The 20,010-nt window shown below is 36.3% G+C and overlaps 1 pseudogene; it reads left to right on the top strand.

Moving 5' to 3' along the window:
- Nucleotides 1-19,157, top strand: part of LOC149175528 (putative methyltransferase PMT21) — a 41,524-nt pseudogene extending 22,367 nt beyond the window's left edge.
- Nucleotides 19,158-20,010: the final 853 nt, after the last annotated feature.

Genomic DNA, 20,010 nt, shown 5'->3' with positions numbered 1-20,010 from the left:
ATAATGCACTTTAAGCTTGTTGATGAAAAATTGACTTCTTCCCTCAAGGTTCTGATACTTGCCATTGATTGTTGAAGATGAAAAATTGTGAACACTTGTTGTGGCCCAGATATGATGTTCATCACATATTGCAATATAACTTTCACTTTATTTCTCAATCCAATTTAGGTTATCTTCTATATAATGTATGGTGAGAAAGAGAAGTGATCTCAGCCATATAGAATATTAGTGGCATCATAAGCTCATAATCAACAATGATGCAAAGTTAACCAGCTTCTCATCAAGTCCTCAGGTCTGTCGATGTGCTACTATAATCCCTGAAGATGTCTACTGTTGCAAAATGTGCCACTTGTGTATTTTAAGATGCCTTCCAAGTATATAACTAACAATGACCTCATGTTTGGTGATCCACACTTCACTGTACACCTCTTTGCCACAACTATACAAGCCTGAGATTATCCAAAATTATTTTGAAGATCCCTCAAGGTATTTTCATACTGATTGTGAGGATATGCTTTAATCAACAAAAAAATAGCCTTAATCTCATAAAAATTTTCTCAACTTCAATCTTTAGTTCACTTATGCCATAGACCTTAATAATATTTTGCAATATAAATAGACACTGTCCACTGGTCCTAATGTCTTGTCACTAAAATTGCCTTCAGACATGCCAAGTATGAATGCCTTAAGTTTGCTATTGAAATTTTTTCTCATAATTTTCATTGAACTGATTATCTTTTGTTAATTTTCCTTCAGAGAGGAGACTATAGTATCCCACAGATCAATTCTCATGTGATTTGGAAAATGACTCCCAACAAGACGAAGAAGAACTACCCATATTAAAACCTTACTGCTTCAGTTCAATGTTAATGTTTTTCTTCATATTTTGTTGTGACTAAACCCTCTTAGAGTTCAAATATAGGTAAGCCACACTTGTCTTAATTAAATTCAATGTAACTCTTATTCAGATTAAGACTTTAAGAATTTATTGAAGAACATATATGATTGTATTAAAGTAAAAACTTGCTACATAGTTCTATAACCTCACAAATTGACCTTCAACTATAGACTTCAATAAAGATGCTAGAGTGAAACAATGATTTAAATCTCGGATCACATAACCATTAGTTTCAGATCAAATTATTCATGGTAAGTTGTCCTTGAGAGGGTTGCCTTGATTCTGTCCTAAATACAGAGGTTAGGGTATCTGAATTTTTCATAATCAACAGATACCTTAGAATGAGGCAGAAATATTCCTTGATTTACTAGGTTAATGAATTTTTAGCTTGTATCTTGTACAAATTGCCGATATAACTCTTCCATATCTATCTTGAACAAAAGCAATGATGCTGCCTTAAAGAGGTTGATTGCTTGCTTCAAAATGACTTGTCAAATAATTCTAAGAGGTATGTCATAGAAAACCCTTATACCAGGCCTCAGAAACCCTTTGAACAGTCACAAAACTAGCCTTGAGAATGAGTGAAAGACCTCAAGAAAGAGGTTCGAGATCAGGTTATAAAATTCCATGGAAAATTGCCTAAACAGAGCTCGGATTACCTTCAAACTACTTCAGAATAAGCCAACAAATACCAAGAGATTACTTCCTGTTCAAGGGAGAGATTTGATCTATATTGAGATTGACAAGACTCCCCTAGATGCAGAGCTATATCACAGAAAGAAATCACTCTTTCAACTCAGCTTGAAAGGCCTTCAATAAACTCGGACGTGGTTGCTTCCTTTCTCAAGTGAGAGGACAACTTCAAAATGTTTTCCAAACAACAATTTAGATAATATATTCACAATGCTTCTGAATTTCAGACCTATGAAGAAACTCAGAGAATTCAGTCCTCCTAAATTGATTTCAGACCTCATATGATGTTCCCATGACTGCGATTTCTTTGGCAAATAACTCAGCTTTGTGTGTGGGCTATTAGATTAGCCCCTCAGTCTCCCATATTATGGTTTATATTCCCCTTAAAATTCTTCGATCTTCTTGATTGGGTTTCTGTTCTAGTCATAATGACTATGGCTTGAGATCATGCCCAAAATTTGACTTAATGCCATAAGGAGCTTGGTCATAGGTATGTCTCTATCTTTTGATGTGATGAAGCCTTTATCTTTAGTGATTTCTTTGCCTCTTTCTTGGGCTTGTCTTCACTTGAGCTCTGAAACAATGTTAATTTTAGCTTAGCATGTTCTTTTCTTAGGACGGTTACTTCAATGTTCCATAGTAGCCCATTTATCAATCCATTTTATTTCCATTAGCAATCACATGAATCATTATCACATTGACAACAGCTGAGGAAAGAACATAAATGATAAATGTAGAAGACAAGCGAACACAAGAGAACACAAGTATATGGCTCAAGACAGGGAAAACCCCCAATATGGGGAAACCCTTGATCAATTATTCTTATTATTAATGTCAAATGTTCAGTAGAGAGAGAGTACAATAATTCAAAGTCAAAATGACATGCCAATTTAAAGATCCAATACCACTTCCCTTAGAAAAATAGATGGCCCAATCAAAACTACAATTCTAGCACTCTGTCAACAACAGACAAATTGTGCCCTATCTAATGGTCAACGATGGTCATGGCATCAACCAAACGGTCCCTCTTGAGCTTGAATTTCTATAGCAAAATGAACCCTATTTAGGCCTTATTAGATCACTGCAATAACTCCTTTTCTCACCTCCAAACTTCTTTCAAGGGCTGGGACCTTCCTTCTAGCAATTCAAATCATCCTTCTAGACTAATTCTAGCCCTCAAACATGCCTCAAGACCCTTCTACTTCCATAAGACAAGGTATGCAGCTTACCTGGGTTGTTATTAACCCTTTTTCCCCCTTGTCCAAGCACTATTAGGCCTGTGGTCTACCTAATGAAGCCTCTTAGTGTTGTGGCCTACCTGAAGAAGAGAGATACCACACAAAATAGTCCCAACACACATTCTGAACTGCCCTGAAGTCTGTGGCTACCTTCCTGTAGGATCTCAGCCTGCAAAAGAGGATAAACACTGCCTAGAACATGCATCAAATTAACCCATACTTTCTCCTAATAGCCTTGGCCTCCTACCTAAGGAACTCGGCCCATCAAACATCCCAAAACAACCTTTCCCTTCCTCATTCACAGGAGACATCTTCCTTCTATGACTATTTCAAAGAGGAGAAAACAAGAGATGTGTATGTATAAAATGAGGTTGGAGGCTACTTCCTTTTATAGGAGATGGAGAGGGGTTCAACTTGATTAATTAGACCCAAGCCAACCTTGTTTAATTGCACATTTGTGGGCTTGAATCCAAAAACATATTTCTCGTTCTCCAAAATTGGTGAGCTTTAGGTCTATTTGGTCCTTTTGAAAAGAAGAATTCAGTGCCACAATTACCTTCTTCAAATAAGCTACCCAAAGTGGAATTTGGCCCTAGTTGCCAATTTTAACAGTGGTGAGTTCCTCATTAATAAAATTCCTTCCTACCACAAAATACGTAACAAAGTTGAATATCTCTTCAACTGTGGCACTAGGAGACTGCTCTCACATTCCATATCCTAAGAAATGGATTAATTCGTTCTTGAACACTAATGGAAGCATTGAAAGCTAGGATTGGCATCCCATGTAGAATAGCATACAAGTATTACGCTGCTTGTAGGCTCCCAATGTCTAGTCTAGGTTACTGAGAATTTCATCAACGATGTATTAGTCCTCACATACCTAACTAATCATGGTAACAAGATTTCACTATTGTATGTTCAGGCTTGAACGACATACATGCTTTAGTCAAATCTTATACAAATCACCTTGATATGGGCATCCTCAAAAGATCTCATATGATTTGGCTGCATTAACCTAATTAGTAAATTATATCTACAAGTTTTGTTGCTTACGAAACTTTAATTGGCATGGTATCTAGTATGACATTGTGGTGATTCTCATAGTCACACAACATTGTTTGTTTGCATGGTTTTGTGCACTAGTCATGAAAATTGAGTGTTTTTCTCAGGTACACCTTGCTACTGCATACACATTCCCTAGTAGTATTTCCATTTGAGCATATGGTAACAATAACATGCAATTTCCTGAGTCAAAATAAGTATATTATCACCTGTTGTAGTCCAACAGCATGCCACATCCCATCACTTATTTAATCCCAATGTATATATCCATTGTTAAGCAAATATTTCCGTCTACTTGCATTTATTCATTGTACAAGAATAACATCCTGTGGCACTATACGGTTAAATATAGGTCTCCACTCAGAACATGAATATCTATTTTTAAATCCAAATCCAGGGTTTTTAAGTCTACCTTCCCTTTAGGTTGATATGAAATGAATAATATTATTCCAATGCCTCAATTACGTTTTATAGGAGTGAATATGCATTAGTTTTTTATTCCATGGGGAACAATTTACATGGTGGATTGTATAGTAAACATACAAGAAATAAAAGAAAAATGATGATATCAAAAGTAGGGTAACAAATAATTAATTCAAGCAAAAGAGACACAAAGGATTAGAAAAAACATGTAGAATGTTGTGAATGATGCACTATAAAGGGTTCCCCACCTATGCATTGCAATTTCCTACTATTTCTATCCAGTATCTCATGGAGAATCAATTATGGAATGAAGGTGTGACTACTTTGCCTCATTTGATATTTTTTAAGGGAAAACTTGTGAATTTTTATGCTTGATTATTTGTTATTTGGAAGGATAGGGTCCTGTGGTAAATGCTGACCTTGCCACCCATAAAGTGTTTATCTAATTCATTGGGACAATAATGCAGATTCAAAAGGCATATATTTTGGCCTATTATTGTGTATTGCTACCATGGTGGATCTTTGTTATGCTAGCCCCTATTTTGACAAAGGATAATTCAAATGATAGCAATTTCCTATCTATTATTGTCAATTGTGTACCTTTTTCTGTGGCCATTGCAACATTCCTTGGTTCAAGCATGTCCAATTTCCTAACTCTTTATGTAGTTGATTGTTGCTCATCTTATCTAGTACCTTTATTTAAGATTTTTTTAACTATGAACTCTCGAGTATTCATGGAAAAATGATCTTAAAGAAACCCCATTTCTATGAGTGAAAGGAATGTGCCTCATTCATTCAAGGATACTAGAGAAGAAAAATCTTAGTGTCTTTATTTCATATCTCACCTTTTGTCTCGACAAAGTCAAGAGTACCATATTGCATCCTGGACCTGCTAGAATATGGTATTATGTTGGCCTGCAAGATGATGGTGATGATTATTGAGAAATATGGTTTTTTGCAATGGTTTTCATTCATATCTCTTTGAGCCCCACTCCTTAGATCCAAGCCTATAAGACTTTTGTTATAGGTTTCCCCACTCGAACTCCAAATGTAAACCTTTTGATATTCTTTCACCCAAATGTTGTAGAGGATCTATGATAATAAGTTGGCATTGTTTCCAGACTTACTGCTTCTTAAATGTTGTTATTGGCACAAGAATGTCCCCTATGAATGGATCAATAATGAAAAATCAAATCAACATTGGTTGAGGAAGGAAGGGGAGAAATTCCTCTTCCCGGGTGGAGGTACAATGTTTCCCAATGGAGTTGGTGAATATGTGGATCATATGGAAGAGTTGGTCCCAGGAATGAAAGACGGAATAGTCCAAACTACACTTGACACTAGATGTTGGGTGGGTAACATTCTGACTAGTGTCAATAGTTTTTCCAAAACGAATCCAGTCTTTGATACCTTTCTTAGTTTATATTGTCGATCACATGATGTAGTCAGGTTATGAAGGAAGTATACTCCATAAACAGCAACAAGGAATCTAGAGTCAAGTTAAATTGATGGATGCACCATCAACACACATGGCTGATCCACCTTATGATGTTCACTATACCTGAGAGTCTGAGACATCTAGATTATCAAAAGAAAGCTAACAGAAATTTTCATGTCAGAAGCAAGAGGATTAATAGGAATTGATCTAAAGTTATTTTTCTATGCATCATTTTACTTTACATAACATCTAAACCTGCTCTTGAGCTAAGTTTAATAGTAAAAATTCTGTTAGAGAGACATTTCTCTTCCCTCCTACTAGCTGTGACAAGGTGGATTTATACAATTAGGCCTTAGTGAACATGTTGACATGGTACTTAACAAAGAATAGCTGCAGAATTACAGGTCTTTTCTAGAAGTTGATTCTCAGATAGCCTTACATCTAGTATTCATTAATCTATCTGTAATTTCTATTGCTTATTATGATATGTATATTTATGTATCTTACATGATAAATATCAAAATAAGTTACTTAATGTAAATGCTCATAGTTATGTTATTTGAATATGACTTGTGAGATCTACTATATAAGTATACATGTCCTTATTTATATAAGAGAATACTTTCTGTTTAGGTTTCCAGTTGGGGTGGTGATTTGCTGGATCGTGGAATTATTACAATGTCACTGGCGCCTAGAGACAATCATGAAGTGCAAGTGCAGTTTGCACTTGAACAGGGTATTCCTACAATGTTGTGTATCATCTCTATAGAGTAGCTTCCTTATCCATCCAATGAATTTGACATGGCTCACTGCTCTTAATGTCTAATTCAATGGGTAAATTTGGTATGTTTGATGATACATTCTAAATTTTCGTTGTGTTCTAGATTGTGTAATGGCTTAAAAGTACCCAAATTAACATGGATAAAGTGATCAAAACAATTTGCAAATCATTACTTCGTAAAAATAGATATATTTTCATTCTTATTGCATAATAAATATGAATAACTAGTGGTGAGAGTATAAGTGCTACTGCAACTAAGTGTAGGGGACTTCCACCCAGCTCCCAATCAGTTTCTTATTCTTATTCTTCAATACTTTCCCAAATGAAAAATATTTCATTCCCTTTTCCTTATTTATTGAATATAAATTTTCATATTCACTTTTGATTTGATTGTTATAGTTTAGGAAGGTGTACATACTCTGTTTCTTTGGATTTGAAGTAGTGATTTTTTATGAGAAAACACATGTTCTTAACCATTAAACCCATACTAATTATTTAATTAAAGTACTTACAATTATTTTAATTTCATTTATTTATTTCATTTTTAGTATTTATTTCAATTCAATCAAATGTTATGGCTACGAAGCATTTTAGATTGATATTCCTATTCAATTTAGTGGGTTTTGTTCACTGATTTAGTAAGAGAGTGATTTTATGAAAAAATTAATTTCCCTGGAAGACATAGGGAACATGATCCAACTAAGGTGTTTGAATTAGTTTCATTTTATCAAAATTATCCTTGATTTCTCTTCAATTATTTAATTTTTATGGGAGCTTGGTAGCTATTTGTTGAGTGAAGTTCTGTTGATGCAGGTAGAGCCTACCTTATGGAAATAGATCGAGTACTACAACCAAGAGGATTTTGGGTCCTATTTGGAGCACCAATAAACTATGAAAATATATGGCATTGATGGAACACAACTATAGAGGAGCAAAAGGCTAACTATGATGCCCTTCAAGGTATTTTGAACAAGATGTGCTATAAACTATACAATGAAAGGGATGACATTGTTGTATGGTAGAAATATTTGGACAGTGGTTGCTACACTACCCATGAAAAAATATTTTACCTCCCTGAATGTGATGACAACATTGAACTAGATGTTGCCTAGTATGTTCCCATGCAGTCTTGTGGAGTAAAACCAAATCCCAACTTCAAGAAGTTAGGAGTAGGACAGACTCCAAAGTGGCCACAACATTTGAAGGTAGCCCCAAAGTGGGTCCATACATTTTCTGGGGGCATTGATGGTGCTTTCAGAAACGATACAACTCAATGGGTGGCGCACGTTAACCATTACAAGACATTGGTACCTGATCTTGGAATAGATAAAATAAGAAATGTTATGGATATGAACACTCTTTAGGGGTTTTGTTGTATCACTGATAGATGATCTTCTGTGGGTCATGAATGTGGTTTCCTCTTATGATATAAATTCATTGAGTGTTGTTTAAGACCGAGGACTAATTGGTACATATAACGACAGTTAAGTTGCTTTCTTTCGATGGTTTGATTAGGCAATCTAGTGTTGTTGGCATTATGACACAGGTTTGGCACTATGAAACAACTATTGTCCTTGATGGAAACTCACTCAGATGATAGATCATAGTTCAGGCTCACAAAATGAAAGAAAAAGAAGTATACGCAGGTTCCCCTTGACCAAGCCATGTATACACGCGAGCTCGCAGACCAAAAGGCGCGTATGCGTATACATGCACTTTCATGCAAGGAAAAGCATGTACATGTTGGAAAACTTGGTTTTGGTCCGTGGTATTTGGTCCCTTGTATTTTGACCCATGGTATTGATCCAAGGTATCTTGACTGAAGTGTTGACCCCAAGTATTTGTTCGTAGGTATTGCTTCTATGTGTTTTTGGACCATGGTATTGAGTAAGGCCTAAGACTATAAAAGGAGAAGGAGATCGTTAGGCAAAGGCACTCAAGTATTGAATATCTTATGAAGAGAAAGATCTAGAATACTGGTCATTGAGTTATGGTGCATAGTTGGATCTGAATCAAGGAGAATGGAAAATTTTAGGTGCGAATGTTCGCCCTTTGAGGAAATTAAGGGGTTTTAAATTTTTAGTGGGTGAATATTCTGTATCATAGTATATTTTTACAAATCGCCTCAAATAGCCCACCTTATTTTAAGGGAGAGGGTAAAAAAGGTAAATTTAGCCCTTGAAATTAGGAGTTACAACCTTCCATTTACCCTAATGTTCCAGAATAGGTTTTATTTAAGTGAATCCTATGGGCCAAATACCATATTTATAAAAGAGGTATGGTAAATTAATAAAAATATAAATAAATGAGAGGTATGGTAAATAAATAAAACCTCTTTTTATAATTACTTAAAAGATATGGTAAATAAATAAAAATATAAATAAACTAGACCTATGGTAAATAAATAAAACCTCTTTTTATATTTAGTCCATAACCCTCTTTCTATTTATGAAGGCCCAAAAAACAGGTTTAATTTAAGTGAATCCTATGGGCGAAATGCCATATTTGTAAAAGAGGTACGGTAAATTAATAAAAATATAAATAAACCAGAGGTATGGTAAACAAATAAAACATTTTTTTATATTTACTCCATAAGTCACCTTATATTTAAGAACACTCAAAAAATACGTTATATCTAGGTGAAACCTATGGGAAAAATACTATGGGCCAAATACCATGGGCAAGATTATTATTAATACCATGCAAAAAAACATTATTAACCCTAATATTAGTATTAATAAAAATAAAAATGGCACATGGTATTGACCCATGGTATTCACGTGGAATGTAGCCTATTTAAATGGGGGAATTAAACCAGCATAGATCCATCTTTACTCTAGATCTACTAAGCCCCGAGAGGGATCAAATATCGTGATAAGCAAACTAGCATAGAGTGAAAAAATATTTGATCAAATATCGTGATATGCAAACTAGCATAGAGTGAAAAAATATTTGATCCCTGTCGGGGCTTGGTGGATCAAGAGTAAAAATGGATGTTGTAATTTAATGTATGATAAACATTTTAACTAAATCAATTATTAAATTTATTAATTTTTATAATTACTAATTGTTATCGGGAAAACTAGTGTCCATTCAGAGCTGCTAGTCGCACTATGACGGGTAGCTATCTTAGAAACAAACAAACTAAAGTCACTTGTGTTTTCCTTTATGAGAGATAGCTGAGAAAGAAGCAGAGAGTACCAACCTTAGTCTTTCACTTGGCTCCTTTCTTGTTTCCTTTCCCCTTTGACAGAACTTTGCCACTCGTTCCTTACTTGTCCCGCTTCAAAGAGCACCTGTAGAGTCAAAGCAACATAATACCATCAAAGCATAGTGATATATAACCATAAAAAATATAGGATCAAACATATATTAACCATACAAATGCATACATCAATACAATATTCAGAGATATACAAGAATATGGAGGAAAACTCAAATAGCTTTATTGATAAAAGTAGTAGAAGAGAGGATTACAACCCATTGGTCTGACCCAGCACCATCCTCCTAGCATGAAAGCCATATACACCTCATGAAAAGCTTAGATCACCCAACAATACAGTGTTGCACAGAGAAATCAACAACACTTCCTTACAAAATACAAGATTCCAGCCTTCTGGATCTCTAGGATGAGGGATCCATATATAGATGTTTCCAGGGGGGTGAGTCAGCTTCTGGGATTTTGATTAGTGTCATATCTCTGATATTTCTTGGTTTCACTTCTAGATTTCATGATCTCTTACTCATCCCTGGGCGAACTCAGAGAGGAAAGTGTCGAATGGGTAGCTTCTAGAAGATTCTCTGGGTTTCCACATAGAAAACTGCTTCTTCCATTTGACTTCTCTCTCTCATCGCACCCTATAGAAGGGCTTTCTAGTATTCATCGCACCTTTTGCATGTGGCAAGTGAGATGCATCACACCCTTAGCACTGAGCAGTCTGTATGGTCCAGTTTTGACCAGTTCTGAGTAGTTTTTCATAGAGAACTTCTGGGAGATGATGTAATCAGCTGACCTTGCTCCTTTAGGGTATGAAACAACACTTTTATGGACTTAGAAGCCCTTGGTGTATGGACGTATGTGATTGGGTTTGCAGTGCCCAAATATGTCTATAACAGTTGTCCCCTAAAGCATGAGGTTGTAAATCTTTTTGATGTCGAGTGAAATGTTTTATAATGAGGATCCGAGGTTTTTTGAACTGGAAGGTGACCTGTAATAAAATAAAATAAAATACATTATCTTCATAATATTTTCATGAGCTAGCTGAGGCGGACATTCCCATGCTCAGCTTTATAAATTCATTTTCATGTACATAGGACAGACAACTGTTTGTGTAGTAGACTGATGATTCTGATAGAGCCACCATCCTTTGGTTTGGATGATTATCTGTGCAGAAATGATGTACATTTTATGTCTTTATTTTCCTGAATATATTGCAGCCTGGATGGATGAAACTAGATCCTGGTTCTTCAAAACTCATTTAATCTTTACCCGAAGTACAAGTCAGTCCATGTGACAAGATGTTTTGGCATCGAACATGGAAAGAAATTGCCTGATTACCAGCCAATGATGTAAGCTATTAATAGGCGTGAGAGGAATCACCGATAATGATAACGACCCTCAAGGCACTGCAGTACAATTCATGTGGTGTGAATATATGAGTCGATGTTGAACACCACGCAAAATCTTTCGGTCGAAGGCCATTAATGTAAACCTATCGCCAGAAGTGAGAAACTTGCCATTGAGGCATGCAAGCTTCAAAGTATTGAAAGGGTTGTTCCTAGGTCGACTTCTTGGATAATGAGCTAATGTTGACAAGAAGTGACCCGTCATAGGAGGGCATTAATGAATCCCACATCTACGACATGGAACAGAGCAAATGATTTTGAGGAGGTGAAAACGATCTGATGATACAAGGTTCAGGGTGGCGGTAATGAAAGAGTGAAGAGTGAAGGTATTGCAGTGGATGAGACACAAGCTGGGTTGGCAAGTTCTCTGAGCGACTTCTCTTGAACATATCGGCGAGACTAAAATGGATTGGTAGCGTTAACCCCAAAAGTGGATGGTATGGTGGACCAATGGTGATATGACCAGTGAACGAAATAACCCAACCCGACTCAATCATGGTGATGGAGTGAAAGTGTCATGTTCAAGAGCGACCTGCTACCAAAAAAGTTTCTTCAAGTTTCCTTCCCAATTTTCCCCAGTCATTTCTGACCAGTACCTATTTACTTTTGTCAAGCTTGAGGAGGATAACATATGCTTGTTCTATAATTTTCCCTTCAGGCAAACCCGTCGCTATGTTTTAACGAGCCTAGCGATAGTGAGACTCGCTCTTGTCTGCATGGACAAGTTTGTTGCAATTGTTTTAACGAGTTTAACGACAAGGATAACTCGGTTGTTTTCAATTTTAGAGAGTCTAAAAAGAGACAGAAATGAAACTCCAATATTCCTTTTTCGTAATATAATCCCTTAAGTCCGAAAAAGTATAAAACAATGCAAAAGGGATGACTTTTCTATAGTCTTAACGAGTCGAACAAGACAAACGCTCGATATTTTTGTGTAATAATCCCTCAGGTCCAAAAAGATTAAAATCTGGATGAGGGATGCCACTTCCAATCACTTTAACGAGCTGGAGAGGCAAATTTCTAGGTAATCTTTTCATACTTTATGAGTCAGATGAAAATAGCTTAAAGGAGACTCGTTTTTTGAGGAACAAGTGATGTTTTCAGATAGCAGCTGGTTCCAGGTAATGTTTGGAACATTTTCAATCACAACAGTGTAAAGGAGGTGGCTAATATGATCACTCGTCGCAGCTATTCCTCAAAAGGGGTTAACAATCAAATGGAGGCATATGATTGGCTAAAAAGAGTGGAGGTGATGGCAAGAACACGACCAAGGCTCAAAGGCTGATAATAATGTGATCGCAATGGTTATTTACTGGAGGTGGGTTCTTTTTTTAATGAGCTTAAACTCTAGTGGAACATATGTTCATTGCTAGGTTTATTTTTTAATGAGCTTGAACTTCACGTAAAACTGCTTGTGCCAGTCTTATAATAAGGATGTCTCATCGATAGGTTCATTTTTTAGGGAGCTTGCCCCATTCAAAACTTTGCTCTGGATAATTTCATTATGTAATCTAGGAACGACCAATCCTACGAGTTTAAAGGGTTAAGAACCTACAAACTAAGAAAATAAATGGTCACTTTTCACTTTCATGCAGAAAGGTTTGCATGCCCCCAGGTATAACGAAGTAGAGTTTCCAAGTTACCATTCAATTTGCAGACAAAACGTTTTCTTGGCTCTGTCAGGAAAGGCCTACCTTCTCACGAAGGAATCATTTTCCAGTCTGATCCATTTTCCTAAATGGACAGGATAGTCAGACTAGTCATATTCCTACGTGGAAACCTACCTTATATCCGAGGTTTTCCTACCGAAGCAGACCAAGGTGCATGCCCCTTGGGTTTTAGTCACAATCACCGAATCACTCACGCTCATCAGGTGGACGGACTGCAGATTGTTGAGACATTCCTTGCACAAAAAGACCAGTTAGGATGGCATTTGACTATTAGCTATATGTGAATCAGGGAATGAAAGCTGGTCTATGAGCTGGACCACTCTACCTTCATGTGGAAAGCACATTACTCGAAAGAGTGAGGAAACAATAGCTCCCATGCTATAAATGTAGTCATGCCCAAGGAGTAGATTGTAATCTAAATGTCCTTGGACTATCATCACGTTTAGATGAACAATTTTCCTTCTCAAAGTTATAGACAAATTTGGAAGGATCCCTAACGGTCGACTGGTTCCTTTGTTGAAGCCTATCAGATATCGAATCTCAGGAAAAAGCGATGATGAACCAAGTGCTTTCCAAGCAGTTGAGGAAATGATACTCATAGAAGCCCCTTCATCTATGATAGTACCAACCATGATCATTTTGTAAGCTTGTACTATGATTTAGAATGGTACATTAGATGGTAGATGGGGTCTACCTAGTAGATTCCAATTGAAGGAAACGACTAGGTTGCTTGGAGGTGTGACCGAATAAATGGCCGAATAAATCTCTGACAAAATTCCTTCCTACGGTAAAGGAACAGGTAGATTTTCCCCATGTTCATCGGAGTTTGTGTTTACGAAAAGAATTTGAACGATGTCATTCTCATTCTCTTTGGTGACGGTATCATCTGAAAGTGGATCCTCTAAACACAAGATGGTGTCGACTTCCGTCTCGACCTATTGACTTTGGTCCAAGGTGGACTCAGAGGGTTTATCTTTAATGATAGGTGCTTCGACTAACAACAAAGGTGTGTCAGTCAAATTTTCAACTAGCGATGGACTTGGCAAGATTTTCTTGTATCCAGGAGGAAGTCACTACAGTGATGTAGGATGGTTATCCAAGACTCTTTTGGCTTCGTCCAGGAAGGGACAACGGTGGAGGGCATGATCGACTTCACACAGTCTACAAGGAAATTTAGATCTTCCTTTCTATCCATTGACTTCATTTTCACTAGTTGATAGTGTACTCTCAACATGATCGTCAGAGGTTGACGACACTGGATTGTGCAAGCAGGGAGATCAGTCCCTTAAGATCCGTGGGATGCAAGGACTATCCCAATGATAGTGGTCCCCTTTGAAAATGACACATGGAGATTTAGGTCTGGATGGCGCAGTGTGTGGATTTTCACTAGACAATGTATGTTTTCCCCTTTTTGCCATTGGCTCCTTCTTCTTCTTCTTCTCCTTCTCTTTCTTCTTCTTCTCAGTTACTTGGTTTTTAGTTTTACTAGCTTCACCAAGCGAAGAGGAAGAAGGAGAGGGAGAAACAAATGAAGTAGAAGGTTGGGGGGTAACTCTAGTATCATCTAGTTTTTGATTTGATTGCTCAGGAATCACGGTGCTTTGAATGACAGAGGTCGAGAAAAGCCATACTGGCAGGCCAATTGTTAGTCTTGGAAGGGATAATGTGGCCATATGAGGTGCACCAACATCTCCCCAAGAGGAAATCCTTGATTGGTGGACTCCATTTTCTCAACCTAAGATCAATGAGGGAACAGTGACATTATTCCGATTAAAATAAATTTTAGACGCTTTGACCCAAATTGCTTTTTCAACTTCTAAGAGTCAAGAAAAAGCTAAAGATGACTCTAGTCACCTTTGATTTTTAATGAGCCTAAAGTGACAAGTGCTCAGATGGACCTTTTCCTTTAAGGAGTCTAAAAAGGAACGAAAGAGACTACTCTGGAAATCTAGACAGAGGGATTACCAAACCAATCGCAAAACTACAGAATACTTTTTACGGTACGACAGTCAATCTTCCCGAATGTTGTGTTTAGTGCATTGCGATCGATAGGGCGGCAGACATGGCTTCCTAAGGATAAATGATATAGTCTATTGTGGTCTCCCAATATATACTCGATGGTACGTGGGAGCACAAGTCCGTACTAGCACTTGTCATCTCAAAGAGGAGGATTCACCCAACCTACGATGAAAGCGACAGTTACCAGGCTTTACAATGCCAGAATATGTCTCTAGCCTAGACTTCTAGATGTTGTGGGTTAGGTTCCAAAGCATTTTTATGTTCATTAAATTTATTTTAGAGTTGATCTTTATTAAGATGTTTGCCTTTAAGGTTCACCGCGTGATGTAGATATACAACTCCTAAATATGCAATCTAAGATGATAAACAGTCATTTACTCTTCCTTTTGCAATGAAAATCCTAGCTACTAAGGAAAGAGAACTGGAATTCTTTCAACATAGAGTAGAGAGCACACACTAGCACTGCCCTAAATCAAAATCAACAAGTAGTCTAAATGAAAATGCACATGCATGTATTTGTTTTCTGCTTTCTTAATGTGTGAATGACAAAAAGAATGCTAAGTACAAATCTGAACTATCTTTTCTTTCAAAGCGACAGTACTAACAATTTTCTCTTCAAAAGATGAAAGGAAGACAAGATGACACTTTGTGATTTCAAATTCAAAAAATGAAAGGAAGACTAAGACGATACTTTGTGTTTTTGAATTCAAAAAAAAGGAAGGCTAAGAGCGACACTTCCAACTTCAATTTGAAAACTGCTTTCGACACTTGAAATACTATTAATTCAAATCAAATACAAGAGTAACAGTGTATCGACCATCAAAAAGAGTAGGATTATTTTCTTTGACTGGAAACAACACTTGTGACACTTTCAAATCAAAAGACTACAGTTCGATTAAGCTACTTTTTTTGTAAAGGAGAGCTATAAATGGCGAAAAGTACATAAAAACATTCACAATTCTTTGTACAATGGAGGCTGAATAATGTAAAGGAAGGGAGTTTCAACAGTGGTATACTGATCATAGACAGCAAAACTCCTGAATAAAGCTGAAGAAAATGAAGAAAAAACCAAAATCTGGAGGTAGAAATAGTCTTATCTGATCGTTGCACCTGTAACACAGGGAAACAGGGATGCATCCCATCTACTACACATGGGAGGTGCAATGCATCCAGAATGTCAAAAGGAGACAGTGCGATTAACCAGGGACAAGACTTCCACTTGTTTTTTGGACACAATTTGTAGCGTAGTTCAGGTATTTAGGCTGAACTAATGATAGTCAGTAAACACAAAGTATAGGGGTAGATCTAATGAGGTTACTTGAGCTACCACCAGGGCACTTAGGATCTTTGCAAGTCAGTTTTTCAGTTCATAAACAAACCTGGAGATTGACTGAAGCAACATTGATCTACTTTTCACTTGCATAGCAAATGCATTTCAAAGGCTAGTTGGCTTAACTTCAGGCTCCTTCTGTAGTTTATGAAACAAAGAAATAGAGACAAGAATACAAACTATTCGCTCCCCAGCGGAGTCACCATTTTGTTATCAGGAAAACTCCAGTCCATTCAGAGTTTCTAGTCCCACTAAGACGGGTAGCTATCTTAGAAACAAAAAAACTAAAGTCACTTGTGTTTTCCTTTATGAGAGATAGATGAGAAAGAAGCATAGAGTACCAACCTCAGTCTTTTGGTTGGCTCCTTGCTTGTTTCCTTTCCTCTTTGATATATTCATGAAAAAGTTTAGGTACTGATGTTGGATTAGTTGTTTGAAAAATAAGCTGGTTTGTACAACCTTTCATCTTCTGTGCTATTCTTAGTTTGTCCTAATGATCTGTAGGGGTTGGAGCCATTACAACATATTTTCCTAAAAGGTGGAGATTGTTCACCAAAAAGGAAATTAATCTAGATGTTATAAAGCTGTTAAAAAATGCAAGACCTATGAGGGTATTGAATTATGCAAATAATAAATTTAGATTGGTAGAGACGCAATTAAATTTTATTATTTAATTGAAGATTTCCAATTAAAATAATAATAAATCTACAGTTATATATTCATATATTGATTGGAAGGATTCTCACAATGGTCACTTCTTTCAATTAGATCCCCTTCAAGCCTTTGGGATACCTAATACTTTCTTATATGATATAGTTGGGGCTTTCTACATGTTGTCGTGTTGGGGTAAACAAACTTGATGTGTCATTTTTATCTCGCAGTTGGAGTCTATGGAATAAGAGAGAAATTTGATAACTTGAAACAAATGGTAGCTTGACAAAAGTTGTAGAGAAAAGATTAATCTCTCCTACCTTGACAGAACTCGTTGTCAATATCAACACCGACAAGAAATTTTTTGTGGAATATTATCAAAATTAATAGAAGGATATGAAACAGTGTATTGTAAGAACCTTGACAAACACAACCACTAAAACTTGGAACATTATTTGTAGGAAAAGAAAATTATGTTTCTTTTTTCCAAACATGTATGTTAGTATATTATAGTTTAATGAATATGTTTTCTTATTATCATATATGGTTTCATACTTTAACAAAACATTTGGCAAGACTTCACAATGTTTTATTATTCAGGAAAAGATTTGCCAAGATCTTACAAGATTTTATAATTCAGTGAAAGACTCTGCATCACTGTACAAGATAATATAATCTAGTGAGAGATTCACCAAAAAATTGATATATACATATTATATTATTGATAAAATCACCTCCCATTTTTCCTATATATCATGGGGATTATCCCATTTATTATACATATAAATTTAGGGTGGTCCTTAAAATTTTCCCTGTCAAGGACAAACCTGAGCGCTTGAAGAAGGATACGTTCTATTGATGGGTCAAGATCTTAAGGCTTGAAGAGAGGTATCTTTGTGTGGTTTTGATATTTTATAATTGGCGCATGTCTTGATCTGTAAATCTAATGATCTGGGTATAATTGATGTCTGAATAGTTGAAAAGGGTAAAGCATCTTTTACAGATCTGTACGTCGGTTTAGTATAGAAAAGGCGCATATACAAATTGGTTTGGCAATTCAAAATAGCGTATACATAGGTTTGCCTTCATATATTAGCGTATGAATGTAGGTTTCACACATCGAAGTGGCTTACATCTCATGAAATATGTTTTAGCTATTTCTGTTTTTTGATTGTAGTGTTCTAGGTTCTAGTTTGGGTTTTGGTACTGTTACTATATTCTGGTTACAACATTCAAAGAAGTGATTGTTTGAGTCAGATTTGGTTAGTGCAAGGGATATTGATTGATGTAGATATATTTTGATGTTTGATTGATCCTATTGATGGATCCAGTGTGAAAATTTATGAAACGTGGTCCCTGGAAGAAAAGAGAAGGTTGTAGCCTTTTGTAGGTCAACACCTATGTACTAATACATCAGCTAGTACCAGAGCTAAGGGGGTTGTAGCTCCCTTCAAGGAGAAGCTAGAGAATAGGTGGAAGCCTACATATTGGTATAAGACTGCACCAGTATAGAAATATTGTAAAGAGAAGTTTCTTATTAAAGGAAGATAGAGAGGAATTACAGCACGTGGTTTTCACCCACATTGGGTTTCCACCTTATATCCTGTGTTCTTGTGTGTGATTTTCTGCTCTATTTTTACTGTACCTACTACAACTTATATGGTTTTGATACACAGATTAAAGATAAACTGACTAAATAATAAGTTTACAAGTTATACGCTGGTTGCTCTAAACACAGTTGCGTACATATGCAAGTTACATTAACTAAAGTAGCGTACATAAATCTATTAATGGAAATGAAATATTGTTAAGTTGCTAATACTGATTCACCCCGTCCCTCTCAGTATTATTTCCAACAGGTGTCCTCAACACCATTATCTTCGCTAATACTTGAGGCTTGTGTTGTTCATGTGTGAGTCATTTTCAACCTATCCAAGAACATATGATATCCTACATGTTGATGGTATTTTCAGTGTAGAAAGTCACAGGTAGGTACAGATTTTCTATCAAGTGGTGCTAAATGTTCATTTTTTAATCTTGATAACTTTGAATGAGGAAAAAGTACATACTTGATTATTGATTATGTGTATTTTGTGAAATAGATATGAGATGAAATATGTGTTGTTGGAAATGGACCATATATTAAGGCATGTTGGCTATGTCATAATGCGTGAATGGCCCCATTTTGTCAATAATGTCAAGAATATAGCCAAAGGCATGAGATGGAACTGCCACTAGAGGGACACTAAGGATGCTAATAATTGGGATGAAAAACTTCTCATTTGTCAGAAAAAGGATTGGAGGTCTTCAAAAGCTACTTTTGAATGATAAATCAAACCTTAAAATTTCAAGGCCTCTATTCCTATTCTATCCAATCAATCTGGCATTAGAGTGAGTGTCTGGTTGTGAAGGTATCCATTGATAGGATGCATTTTCCATCCATTATATATCATGTCAGTGAAATTCAGTGATCCGTTTCATTTTCCCAGGATGCCAAGTTATTTATTCCCCTGGTATTTGGGAGGCCTAATACTGAATATTAGAACTACTATATTGAATCAAATCCATTCTTTTTATCTTGAAGCTGTAAGGTGGGTAGTTAGGTGTTATTTATATTTGCAGTTTTCATGACAGAGGGATTTTGTAATGCCAAAACCCTTTGCGCTGTGGTGTTTTAGAACTCTTTTATTACTTTCATTTCTTGTGTCTTATGATACAAATAGATGCCCAGTGATGCATTGTAAAAAGAGTAGGCCATGAAAGTACTTATTAGAGCATTTTAATGCCTAGCTAGCTATAGGAAATGGACTTGCATGAGTAGAGTATGAAGCCTGAGGTGATTTTCAAGGTAAAGGGAGGGAAGAACTAAGAGCACCATCTGAGAGGGATGAATTTGGTCTTCCACATTGGAGCTTTTCATCTTCTTGGTAGTCTGAGGCTCTCTGGAAAGATTAAATATTATGCCCTTCATTTTGATCTCTTGAATGCATCTACTCTGTTATTAGTATCAACCCCGCCTGCTACCTTTAAAGAAACAACATGGTTGTCTCCAGTAATTATATTGCATCCTCCTCCATATTTTCCAGGAATACCTTGACAAACTCCATCAAAATAGCTCCATGCCTTCAATTTATCAATCTCATAGTTTTTCAAATTTCATTGGTTGTTCGTCTTTATAGGT

The sequence above is a fragment of the Pinus tabuliformis genome, chromosome 4_1 (assembly GCF_031772625.1).
Source record: "Pinus tabuliformis cultivar Carrire ecotype Pingquan chromosome 4_1, CPIR1, whole genome shotgun sequence".
NCBI lineage: Eukaryota > Viridiplantae > Streptophyta > Pinopsida > Pinales > Pinaceae > Pinus > Pinus tabuliformis.
The sequence above is the reverse complement of the archived record's forward strand: the minus strand, read 5'-3'. Positions and strand labels throughout refer to the sequence as shown.